General features: G+C 46.7%; 1 long non-coding RNA gene across 1 annotated transcript; it reads left to right on the top strand.

The window, feature by feature from the left end:
- The first annotated feature begins 1,108 nt into the window (after positions 1–1,108).
- On the top strand, positions 1,109–3,143 carry LOC141581769 (uncharacterized). The gene is made up of 3 exons (XR_012514500.1): positions 1,109–1,928; positions 2,617–2,799; positions 2,889–3,143. It is a non-coding gene; the product is annotated as an uncharacterized LOC141581769 (long non-coding RNA).
- Positions 3,144–13,034: the final 9,891 nt, after the last annotated feature.

The following is a 13,034-nucleotide window of genomic DNA, read 5'->3' as shown; positions in this document are numbered from 1 at the left end:
CCTTTTTAAAGAAAGTCTGAAATACCTAGAAAGGGTAGAGAAGTCCTTGCCATGCTTAGCTTTATAAAAAAATAAGCCTTTTCTGGGAGAAGATAACCCTCATCACACACTAAGCAAGTCAGAGGATCTGAACTGGAGTGGCCCTTGAGAGGTACCCCATGTAGATTCTTCTTTTTACCCTTGGGGAAACTGAGGCTCAGAGAGAGGAAGTGGATTCACTTAGGTCCCACAGTGAGTAGTAGAGCCAGGATCACACCTGACAGGTGCTTGCTTCTGCACCTGAATCTTGTGGGTTGCTGTTCCCCCACAGAGGGGTGCCAACAGGGTCCGCTATGAGGATGGTGTAAGCTCAAAGGGTGACTGTGTGGGAATGGTGAGAAGGGGACATCTAGGACCAGAAGTCATGGTGTCTCCACAAGCCCAGTGTGGTCCATCTCCTTCCAGATACGGAAAGCTGCTTCCCTACTTTAGTGGGGTTCGGGACAAACCTCTTCTGTAAGAGATGACACTAGGAACAGAGTGAGAACTACGAATGATAGACGCAGAAGACAGAAGCTGATCTTATGGACACAGACAAGTACGTAAGTGAATCACAGGCTGTATCACAGTTTCACCAGTGATGATGATAATTGGCTTTGGGTTGGGGGAGGATTGGTTGTCAAAGTGACATCCTCTTTTAGGTGCCATCTCTTTCCATGTCAGACATCTGAAAAAACATTCTCAGTTGTGACGATAAGATGAGCCCATGGGTGCTCAGGAAATGGCAGCATCTCTTGAGAGATTGTCTTCTCCTTGAATACTTTCAGGAGGTATGTCTCTCCTTATCTCACAGATGAGGAAACAGGGTAAATTTCCCGCCCAAGGTCACACAACCCAAATGCAGTGAAACTCAGCTCTCCTGGTTCTAGGCCATTCCCCCCACGGCACCTCGCAGTGCCAGGCTAGCTTCTCTTTATTTATTTATTTATTTATTTATTTTTTTTGAGACCGAGTGTCGTGCTTGTTACCCAGGCTGGAGTGCAATGGCGCGATCTCGGCTCACCGCAACCTCCGCCTCCTGGGTTCAGGCAATTCTCCTGCCTCAGCCTCCTGAGTAGCTGGGATTACAGGCACGCGCCACCACGCCCAGCTAATTGTTTGTGTTTTTAGTAGAGACGGGGTTTCACCATGTTGACCAGGATGGTCTCGATCTCTTGACCTCGTGATCCACCCGCCTCAGCCTCCCAAAGTGCTGGGATTACAGGCTTGAGCCACCGCGCCCGGCCTGCTTCTCTTAAACTTACTTTTAATTTCTATCAGTTTCAGCTGACTGTCCCTATCCTCCCAGGCCCTGCCCTCCCTCCCCAGAGGACCTGGGACAGACACGATCCCTGAATTCATGTGCATGGAATAGAAGCGTGGTGCCTTGCCCTGTAAGCTCTGACTTTGGGAGACGTGTGTTGGTGGCTTGAGCATTGGAGAATGCTGGAAATGGGAGTCCGTCTTCCAAAGCTGTGAGATCAGGGGATATTCTGAGACCACACCCAGGGTTGTTTATTTTTAACTCTAAGATCACCCTGTTTTCCATTGGCCTGAGCTCCATCAGCAAGCCAGGACCCTTTTCTGATCCATACCCCAAAGTCAGCATAGACATCACCAGCTGAAGCTGTTCCTTGTTCTGTCAGTAACACGGTTCCCGAGGAGGCCAGGGCCTCTTTCCTTCTTTGTCTCCTGGTTGCTACGCTTCTAGTGACGAAACAGGGGCAGCGTCAAACGAAGAGCATCACCTTTTGTGAAACTGTCCTACAGACTGGGCAACTGTGAATTTTTCATCAATACCGATTTCTCTAATGAACTGCAAGATGATCTAACTCCAACATGCAGAATTCAACATTTCCATTCGCTGTTTGTTAAGGGTGCACGTGAATATGAAAAGGCAAATTCAAAAGGTGAGCTTTCCTAACTATGAAGGGCACACACTGGAGCCTGAACCCGCTGGGAGCCAGGAGACCTGCATTTTGGTCCTGATACCCTCCCTGCTGCCTGTGTACTCCTGGGCAAGCTGCTTAACCTTTCGGGGCTTACATGCTTGCTGAGGATTCTTTCAGTGCAAATATTTTATGAACACTGAGAAAATGCAGTTCCTTTGCAATGCTAAATTTCACACATTCTTCGTGGCCTGTGATACTTGATGAGTTTAGAATTTCCCTTGTTTGGAACAGGGATGGGTGTTTAAAACAAAAAGACTTGAGTCCTTTCCTGCTGTGGCCCTGAGTCTGTGGGTCTGGTAAGTCAATTAGGCTGTAGATTCACAAGCAGTTTACGTTGTAAAAATACTTCCCATTTGTGTAAAACAAAAGCCTGAAGATGGAGTGGTATTTCCAAACGCCACTGAGTTGCAGCCTCAGAACTAGAGAAGCGGGTCACGCACATTAGTCCAGCACATACTTCTGTTTTGCTAATACCTTCCGGTTTTGTCTAGTACCACTTGGTAGTGAAATATCTGTTGTGGGTCTTTCCAAGACAACCACATCCGAGTGGGGAGAAGGCCAGCATCTGGGGTGCTGGAAGGGAGGGGTGGCATGATTCAGATCACCAGGTCTGACGTTCCACTGTTTCACCTCACTTGCACTGTAGCTACCCGTTCTGGGACTTCTCGGTTGACAGATGTGGAGACGCAGAGTCAAGGAACAAGGTACCCCAGAACCCCTGGGGAATTCGACACAACCAGAGCCAGCCCCTGGCTGCCATCATGCCCAGTCGAAGGCTGTGTCACCCCAGAGGGCTTCCTCTCCCGATGAATTAAAGCTGGTTTGAAGGGTAAAAGAGTCTAAAAAACATACCATTATCTGAAGAACAACTTTAACGCATGTAAATAGAGGCCCAAAGATTTTTATCTCTATTTTCAGTTGAACGCAAATCAAAATCCAGCATGCTTTCAAACACTACAGCGGACACTTATTTGTATTTCCTGAAGCCACCCCAGTGAGCCTCTCTGAAATAAATTAAAAAGAATGGTCAAAGCTGAATGCACACCGAGGTTTCCATGTGCTCAGCTCAGCAGATTCAGGTATGACCCCTACAGAGCTTGGACTCTGAACGGGCACTGACATTCTCTACGCTCAGCGACCATTTCACACAATGAATTCATCTGTGTAATTGTGCCTGGCTGTCCCCAGCTTAACTCCATGTTTGCATGAAGATCAAAATGCTTACTTTTCAAAGTTTGGTTTTCTTCCATTTCTGTCTTATCTGGGAAGGCATTCATGCTTGGAATTTCCTGGGCTTTTCTTTTTTAAATCTCGTGGAGAGATTGAGAGTGTAAGGGGGCAAGAGTAAGGGGTGAGGGTGGAGTGGGGGATTGCCTTTTATTGTTCTTTTTTTGAGCCAACAATTGGCAATTATTCTTCACTGTTTGGTGTTTTCTTGTTAAAGGCAACCCAGACCTCAGGGTAATAGCATTCTTGCTTGCCCCTAACATGAGCTAGAATTCTGCATCATTTAAAAAAAAAAATTCACGCCAGGCGTGGTGGCTCATGCCTGTAATCCCAGCACTTTGGGAGGCCCAGGTGGGTAGATCATGAGGTTAGGGGTTCGAGACGAGCCTGGCTAAATAGTGAAACCCCATCTCTACTAAAAATACAAAAATTAGCTGGGTGTGGCGGCGTGCTCCTGTAGTCCCAGCTACTTGGGAGGCTGAGGCAGGAGAATCTCAGAGGCAGAGGTTGCAGTGAGTAGAGATCATGCCACTGCACTCCAGGCTGGGTGACAGAGTGAGACTCCATCTCAAAAAAAAAAAAAAAAAATTCCATTGGGTTGTCAGTTACATACATAAAGAGTGTGCAACTGAAGTACCTACCTTGATAATTACTTCTGTCTGCTTTGCTTATACCTTCCGTTTTTGTCTAGTACCGCTTAGTGGTAAAATATCTGTTCTGGGTCTTTCCAAGGACAGCCACATCTGAGTGGGGAGAAGGCTGACATTTGGGGTGCTGGTCAGAGGGGGGGCATGATTCACATCAACAGGGCTGACTTTCCACTGTTTCACCTTACTTGCACTGTAGCGACCAGTTCTGGGAGAAATACTAGAAGGCACGCTGCACTTTTCTTCACAATGGGATCAGCAGGTGAAAGCAAGACATTTGAATGGGGTGGAGTGTTTCACTTAATCATTAGCACTGCTGACATCAATGAAAAACAAATAATTCGTATCATTGGCATGGGCACCTACACTCAGTGAAAAGGAGGTCAGGTTCTTAGTAAGCTTTATGACGAGGTAGGGGACAGATGGGATTCAAACCGGAGCGTAGGAAGCAGTGTGGTTTATATTTCAGCTGCAGCGTACAATTGTTTCTGTGGTCAAAGAATCCAAACTGCGCCGGCTATTTCAAAACAACATCAGGAGGGCAGAGGTGTGTTTTCCAGCATCCCTAGTGGGTGCCAGGAGACAGCTTTGAGAACAAACACATCTTTCCTTGAAATAGGAAGCCATGTCTTTACTTACTCAAGTAATGCTATAAAAAAGCCTTTATAAGTTGAGTTGCAGCTCCTGAGCTTTGGACCGCCCGCTAGGCTTGTTTCAAAAGGCTCTTTCCTTTTGCAGAAGAAAAGTCCTGAGGTTCTCAGGTCAAGCCCTGGCTCCAACAACAATCTAAATCAAGTAAGAGCCTCCTTTGCTGATAGGTTGAACCAGCCCAGGCAAACACCATTCAGACAGCTTCCAAACAAAGATGACAATGTTACTATTTCAGCCTGCACACACACCACAATGGTTTCAAAATTCATTCTGCGCAATGTTAAAAGTTGGACAAGCAGAACTACAGCATTAACGGGACCCTAACTAAAATTCATGTATTCGACTCATTCATTCAACAATTATTGAGTGGGATGTGCCAATATCTATTGACTGAAAATGTGCAGCATGACTGTCTGGCATCATTAAATGTGAATGGAAATGTCAGAGCAGCTGGTATGGTTGTGCTTTCTTCACAAATTTTGTTCTGCTACACAGGGTCAGGTGCTAAATAAGCGGAGAGTTGGATTTAACCAGGGTTGTGGTTTGGGCAAAGTAGCGTGAAGTGAAGGAAGAGAGAGTTGAGGATATGCAAGGAAGTGATGGAGAAGAGTAATTATGGGATTGAAAAGTGCATTTTATTTCATTTTTTTGAGACACGGTCTCTGTTACCCAGGCTGGAGTGCAGCAGCGTGAGTATGGCTCGCTGCAGCCTTGACTTCCTGGGTTCAAGTGATCCTCTCATCAGCCTCCTGAGTAGCTGGGACCACAGGTGTGCACCACCACACCTGGCTAATTTGTGTATATTCTGCAGAGATAGGTTTTCCCCATGTTGCCCAAGATGGTCTCAAACTACTGGGCTCAAGTGATCTGCCTGCCTTGATCACCCAATGTGTTGGGATTACAGGCGTGAGCCACTGTGTCAGGCCTGAAAAGTGAATTTTTTTTTTTTTTAATTTTATTTTTTTTTAATAAGCAATAGCCTTGGATCCAGAAGACTTGCATTCTAAGCCTAATACTGCCACCTACTAGCTGGGCGATCTGAAGCAAGGCACCCTTCTTCTCTGGGACCAACTCACTTCTATAAAATGAGGCAGCTGGACAGGAGGCCTAGGAGATAGAGAGGCTCTGTATATGGTTGAATGTGCCATACGAGGTCTCTCCCGCTGAAGGTCATGGGCCCATGTTTCTTCTACAGGCTCCCAGTAGAAGAGAGGTCACTGATATTTCAGGGATGCAAAGAGAAACCCTTTCAGGAGGATTCCTTCTCTTCTTTATATTGGCCTCTGATGTTTTTTTCCATTTATTTATTTATTTTGAGAGAGGGTCTTGCTCTGTTGCCCAGGCTGGACTGCTGTGGCACCATCTTGGCTCACTGCAGCCTCCGCCTCCCAGGTTCAAGTGATTCTCCTGCCTCAGCCTCCTGAGTAGCTGGGACTACAGGCACGCGTCACCTCACCTGGCTAATTTTTGTATTTTTAGTAGAGACGGGGTTTCACTATGTTGACCAGGCTGGTCTCGAACTCCCGGCTTCAAGCGATCCCCCCTTCTTGGCCTCCCAAAGTGCTGGGATTACAGATGTGAGCCACTGTGCCCAGCCTGGCCTCTGACGTTATTAATAGTTTCTGATCCTGCGGCTAGAAGGGGATTCCAAAGCAGGCGAACCTTTCAAACTAGAAGCGACCAGTGATCTTTGGTTCTGAGCAAATTTCAGATAGAGTGTGGTGAAAAGATGACGCTGGACTGAGAGTTGGGCACAGGATCCTAACTCAGCTCTGTCACTGATCATCAGTGCCTCCCTCCTTTCGGGCCTCAGCGTCCTCCTCTGCGTAATGAGTGACATTTAAGTTCACCGAGCTCTAATCTGGCTTCCACCATTTCTCTGCACAGGTGGCATGTTTGTGCCCCCATCGACTTGCCTGGCCTGTTTCAGACTCAGGACTGGCACAGCATTGGAAAGTTTATGGTTTCACAAACCCTGAGGCATAATTTGCAAATAAATGATGAAGACACTAAAAATACTGCATGCAAATACCATGGTCTTGAACAAAGACAGGACTTTGGAATGGTAAGAGGAGTGGAAAAGCACTGATGGAACGAACACCTGCTCTTGAGTTTGAAAGCAGCTGGGTAAGTGACTGGCAGACTCGGGAGACCCACTGGTGCCGGGAACACGGCATGGCACTTTCCCCTGGTGTTGCATCCTAGGCAGGTCAGGTGGTAGGTGGGCAAATCATTACAAACGAAACGTCTAGTGAGAAAATAATTTTCATTGTCTTTCAGTCTTCCTGAAGCCTTTGAGGAGTCTGTTGCTAGGCTAGGCTGACTCTCAAACCCTTGTAAATCTGTCCCTCAGCCCCCGCTTTTATTAAACAGAGCAAAAATAGGTCTCAAGCTCAGAAGGTTTACCGGTTTGGAATTTAATGAGATTGTTTTGTTTTATTGCATTTCTTTTTGTGATTACTTCCCATTCATGGCATGTGACATTATTTTTCTGCTTAGAGTGATTTACGATTTTTCTTGAAATACAGGTATTCAAATTTAAAAAACTGAGTTGATTTCTATAAAAATATTAAGTAATGGTGTAGGTTCTACACAGATATGACAGTATGGGACAGATGGTTCCTGGAGTTGGGGAAACATTGATGGGCAGTGTTCCCTAACCTGGCACTGCTTAGACAGGGGAGATACCACTGAACACAATAGTGTTTGTAACACCATTTAGATCTACTGAGTTCTGATAACTCATGGGCTTTTTCTTCTTTTTAAATAAATAATTACCTTTTCTTGATCACTATTGTATAAAACTTGGAAATACAGAAAAACATGTAGAATAAAAAGAGAAAATAAAGGAAAGTATATAGAATAGAGCCAGGCACAGTGGCTCATGCCTGCAATCCCAGCACTTTGGGAGACTGAGGTGGGCAGATCACCTGAGGTCGGGAGTTCGAGACCAGCCTGACCAACATAGTGAACCCCGTCTTTACTAAAAATACAAAATTAGCCATGCATGGTGGCGCATGCCTGTAATCCCAGCTACTCGGGAGGCTGAGGCAGGAGAATCGCTTGAATCCAGGAGGCAGAGGTTGCAGTGAGCTGAGATTGTGCCACTGCATTCCAGCCTGGGTGATAGAGCAAAACTCATTCTTTAAAAAAATATATATATACAAAGAACAGAATGAAAAATCTTTCATCATCTCTCACCAATAACCACTCCTAATATATTGGTAATTTTTTTTCTCTCTGTGCATCAACATAGCTGTTATTATAGTACATATATTTTATTTTTGTAGCCTGTTTTATTCCCTTAACCTTATATTATAAGCATGTTCCATATTATTCAAAATTCTTTATAAACAGTGTTCTAAATGGCTGCAAGATATTTAATGTAAAGAGCCTCATAATGGATTTAATCATTCCTTAGCTGTTGGACATTTAACTATTCTCCAACTGTTGGGTTGTTTCTGGTTCTGTCTGTTATTATGTTGTGACGAATATAATTTTGTTTAACAGACAGGGTCTCACTCTATTGCCCAGGCTGGAGTGCAGTGATGTGATCATAGCTCACTGCAGCCTCGAACACCTGGGCTCAAGCAATCTTCTTGCCTCATCCTCCCAAAGCACTGGAATTACAGGTGTGATCCATGCATCTGGCCTCAGTTATCTTTATGCACCTCCTTTGTCTTTATTTTAGATGGTTTCCTTACAGTAATTTCAGAAGTGGTGTTCCCAAATGAAAATATTTGTAAGGCTTTTGGGATACATGTTGCTAGACTTTTTTTTTTTTTTTTTGAGACAGTCTCACTTTGTCGCCCAGGCTGGAGTGCAGTGGCGTGATCTTGGCTCACCACAACCTCCGCCTCCTGGGTTCAAGCGAGTCTCCTCCCTCAGTCTCCCAAGTAGCTGAGACTACAGGCACACGCCACCACGCCCAGCTAATTTCTTTGTATTTTTAGTAGAGATGGGTTTTCACCATGTTGGTTAGGATGGTCTCGAACTCATGACATCATGATCTGCCCACCTCAGCCTCCTAAAGTTGCTGGGATTACAGGCGTGAGCCACCACACCTGGCCTCTAGACTTTTGTTTTTTTTTAAGAACAATGGGACATGAAGGTATTCACATCCCCTTAACCTACATGATGGGACATACCCTAATTTGTGTGTGTAGGGTGGTGGTGTCACTAGAAAGAGCTCAGACTCTGCTACTTTGGGCAAGTCACCCACCTTCCCCATGCAGATCTGAGTAGTCGCTTCCCAGAAATACAAGAGTGGCTGGCTGTTCTTCATAGCTAGGCTCATGAGTGCTCGTATTTTAGCTTTAAATGTACAGATGTGGGCCAGGCATAGTGGCTCATGGCTGTAATGTCAGCACTTTGGGAGGCTGAAGTGGGTGGATCACTTGAGGTAAGGAGTTCAAGATCAGCCTGGCCAACATGGCGAAACCCTATCTTTACTAAGAAAATATAAAAGCTGGTCATGGTGATGTGCACCTGCAGTCCCAGCCACTCGGGAGGCTGAGGCAGGACAATCACTTGAACCCGGGAGGCAGTGGTTTCAGTGAGCCAAGATGGCGCACTACACTCCAGCCTGGGCGACAGAACAAGGCTCTATCTCAAAAAAAGTACAGATGTCATTAACTTCAGTTTGTGTTATTTCCCTTTGACGAAAAGGGCTCAACAAAAAGATTCTGCAAAATGACTTGTCTCAGCAGCCTAAAATGCTTGTTTATAGGAGAGGTAGGAAAGGTTTGACTAAACATCCCTGACATTAGGAAGAAACGCAGCAGGGCTCATGCTTGCTGGTGTACGTGACGCGCGGGCCAGGAGCCGCGCCAAGGGCCTGCTGTGCATTTCCAGGCTTTCCGAGCAGCTGTCCCCACGGCGGGTTACACAGAACACCGATCCTGCAGGAGGCTGACGGGTATTCCTTGCAAAAACGGTTCTGTTGCTTGGAAAAGGCTGTGTTAATGAAAGTCGAACCTATTCTTTGGTTATTCGAGAATTCCCAAGATGAAGACAGATATTCAGCATTTGCCAAACTCACTTGACAATAAAACCCTTTTCCGCCGGGCGCGGTGGCTCAAGCCTGTGATCCCAGCACTTTGGGAGGCCGAGGCGGGTGGATCACGAGGTCGAGAGATCGAGACCATCCTGGTCAACATGGTGAAACCCCGTCTCTACTAAAAATACAATAAAACTAGCTGGGCATGGTGGCGCGTGCCTGTAATCCCAGCTACTCAGGAGGCTGAGGCAGGAGAATTGCCTGAACCCAGGAGGCGGAGGTTGCGGTGAGCCGAGATCGCGCCATTGCACTCCAGCCTGGGTAACAAGAGTGAAACTCCGTCTCAAAAAAAAAAAAAAACCCTTTTCCATCTCATAGGATTAATGTTCCAAAGACCAGACTTTGACAATCACTGCTGACAATCAACCTTGCCATATAATATTTATCTTTATATCTCACAAGTAGGAAAACTGAGGTCAGGTAAATTGACCAAGATCGTGCAGCTAGTTATTCAAGGACTCAGGATCGGAACCCAGAACCACCCGACTTCAAACCCATGTTCTGTTCCGCTCTGCCCTGGAAAGGGCTTACAGTGTAGGGTGCCTCTGACCTAAATGTTGAGTGCCTGAAGCTAGAGGGTGAGTATAAAATCAAGATCAGAGCTTGAATGGAGAATCCCACACTGAGTGTGTTGATCATGGAGACTGGGCCATACTGGAAACTGATGCAGGGTGAATAAGCCAAGGAAATGAGGAACCTGGAAACTGAGCATGAGGAAGGCAGTTAGGATGCATTTCGGGGACTGCAATGGACTGCGGGGTCATGGAACCGGATTCGTCTCTTGTACGCGGGGTAAGGTGGAGAGAGAAGGAGGAACAATATTCTATCTGAGGGCTGCCCAAGACTCTCCTCTTATTACCTAGCAGCTCTTGACTATGTGAATTCCTCAGGCATCCCACTATGAAGTCGTCAAGTATTCCTTCGTCTCCTGCTGTCCCCAGAGCCTCAGCCTTGGCTATTTGCTGCTTGGGCTGTGCTTTTCAACAGCTTTACACCCTCTCCATGCGCATCAATTCTGGCTTCAGAGGCGTGGAAGAAACGGATTCTGATAACAACAGCCTAAGAGCTAAAGCAGTGCCCGTCCATGCACTCAACAAAGACTCACGTCCCAAGCACTGGTCTAGGCACCACGGATATGTTACTGAGCCCTCCGGACACAGCTTCCCTGCCTCATGGTGATGCCCTTCGCCGAGGGAGAGAGAATGAGCCAGATGAAGAAGTCAAATGTTAGACAGGGATCCGCAGGAAGGAGAAAAGCGGGAGGACATGACATTTGAGATCGGGTGCCCAGGGAGGCCTTACTGAGAAGGGGCATTTTAATTTCCAACACAGCCCTCTGAGCAGTGGAGGGACTCGACACTGGTTGCATTTCTGGCAGATGTCAGGCCCTTGCGCACTTGTAAATGCCATATTTTCTCTTTCTCTCTAACAGATGAAGAACGTGGGGCTCGAGAAGGCAAGTCATTTTCCTCATTTGAAACTGGTTCTGACACCACCACGTCCAGCTAATTTTTGTATTTTTAGTAGAGACAGGGTTTCGCCATGTTAGCCAGGCTGGTCTCAAACTCCTGAGCTCAGATGATCTGCCTGCCTCAGCCTCCCAAAGTGCTGGGATTACAGGCATGAGCCGTTGTGCCCCAGCCCAAATATTTTCATTATCTTCCAAGAAACCCCGCACTCCTTCCGTATCACCCTCCAGTTCCCCCCACCCCTGCTGCCATTTCTCCTCATGCGTGGCAGCCACTGATCTATGTGCTGACTCCATGGGTTTTCCTATTCTGGCCATTTCATCTCAGTGGAATCCTGCAATATTTGTTGCTGGCTCCTTTGACTTAGCATAATATGTTCCAGGTTCATCCATGTTGTTGCCTGTATTAGTATTGCATTATTTCATAGCCGAACATGATTCCATTGAATAGAGATACTGCATTCTGTGTATCCATGTATCTGTTGATGGGCATTTGGGTTGTTTCCAGTTTAAGGCTACTATAAAAATGCTCTGGGCTGGGTGTGGTGGCTCACACCTGTAATCCCAGAACTTTGGGAAGCCGAGGCAGGTGGATCACTTGAGGCCAGGAGTTCAAAAAAAAAAAAAAAAAAAAATTACAACAAAATTTCTGCAGAAAAGTTTCTAATAGAAAGACTAATATTATTTTCCCTTGCTTTCTTTCCAGCCCCAAAGGTGGATCATTACAAACAGAATCTTAGGAACTACCCTACACAGACATCCAAGTGGAAATATCCAAGAGGTAGCTGAAAATCTAGGACTTGAGTTTAGGGCTGGACCATGTAGACGTGGGCCATGGTGGGTAACGCTGCAGGCATCAATACCGTCTTCTAGTTCCTCTGGAAGCCGACCCAGGACCAAGGATTTGGAAGCAAGCAGCTGGTTTGGGAGGTGATCCCCGGAAACACTGTCGGAGAGAGAAGTCAGGTAGGGAAGTGCAGGCTCTCGATACAGGGTCCAATTTCGAGCCAGCTACTGCTGTGGGCCACTGGGCTTCATCCCAATGAGGAGCTCAACAGCTTTGTCCAATGACTTCTCTCTCCTTTCCCACAAAACATCTGTGACCAGCAGCGTTGCCCAACCTCCCGATTTCTCTGCATCTTTATATAGCTTCTCCTACTATGATAACTCAGAGGAGCGGATATTGCCCTCTCCTCCCCTGAACCAGTGCCTCCATTTCAGCGCTTCATCTAATCCCTTCCTACCCCTCCCAAATTCTGCTTGACCAGAGGCCCCTTGCCTTTCTCTACCCCTGTCCCCGCTTTGTCCTTGATAACGCTTTGCAACCTGACTTTCATTTCCCCTTCTCCCTCCCACGCACCGAGACTCAGGGGCTTTACTGAGATGCTTTCCCCAAAGGATCCTTCAAGTTTCCGGTACACGACTATCCATCTTGTTTCAGAAACGGTCTATCATCATTCACTGCTAAACAATTCTCATCTCAACATGTAAGGATAATCACAGCTGCACAACAGTTGTGGTAAGGATTCGAGGTTACAGAAACTGTCTAGCAGAGCCTGGCACAAAGAGGCAGGCAGCACACGGCAGCAACCAAAAACGTCACCAAGCTTAATTATTGGAGTTTGCAACCCATGGGTGATCAGGGCAGAATATGACAAGAAGGAGAGCTGTTAGAGGCAAGAAGTGACTGTGGATGACTTGACACCGAGGTGGGAGAACAATTTCAAAAAGCAGCTAGGAGAACCAAAGAGTAGGGGTTTGGGATCATTCTGCAAAACAGCAAGAAGTCAGTGTCATCAGAGTTCTTGAGACTTCCCAGTCTCTTGGACAGTTGTGGTGATGGGCACTTTTTTTGGGGGGGGGGTGGTGAGGGTAGGGACAGAGTCTTGCTCTGTTGCCCAGGCTGGAGTGCAGTGGTGTGATCTCAGCTCACTGCAACCTCTGCCTCCTGGGTTCAAGCGATTCTCCTGCCTCGGCCTCCCGAGTAGCCGAGACTACAGGTGCACGCCACC

Source organism: Saimiri boliviensis, chromosome 17 (genome assembly GCF_048565385.1).
Source record: "Saimiri boliviensis isolate mSaiBol1 chromosome 17, mSaiBol1.pri, whole genome shotgun sequence".
NCBI lineage: Eukaryota > Metazoa > Chordata > Mammalia > Primates > Cebidae > Saimiri > Saimiri boliviensis.
Note: the sequence above shows the minus strand (reverse complement) of the source record. Positions and strands in the feature narration are given on the sequence as shown.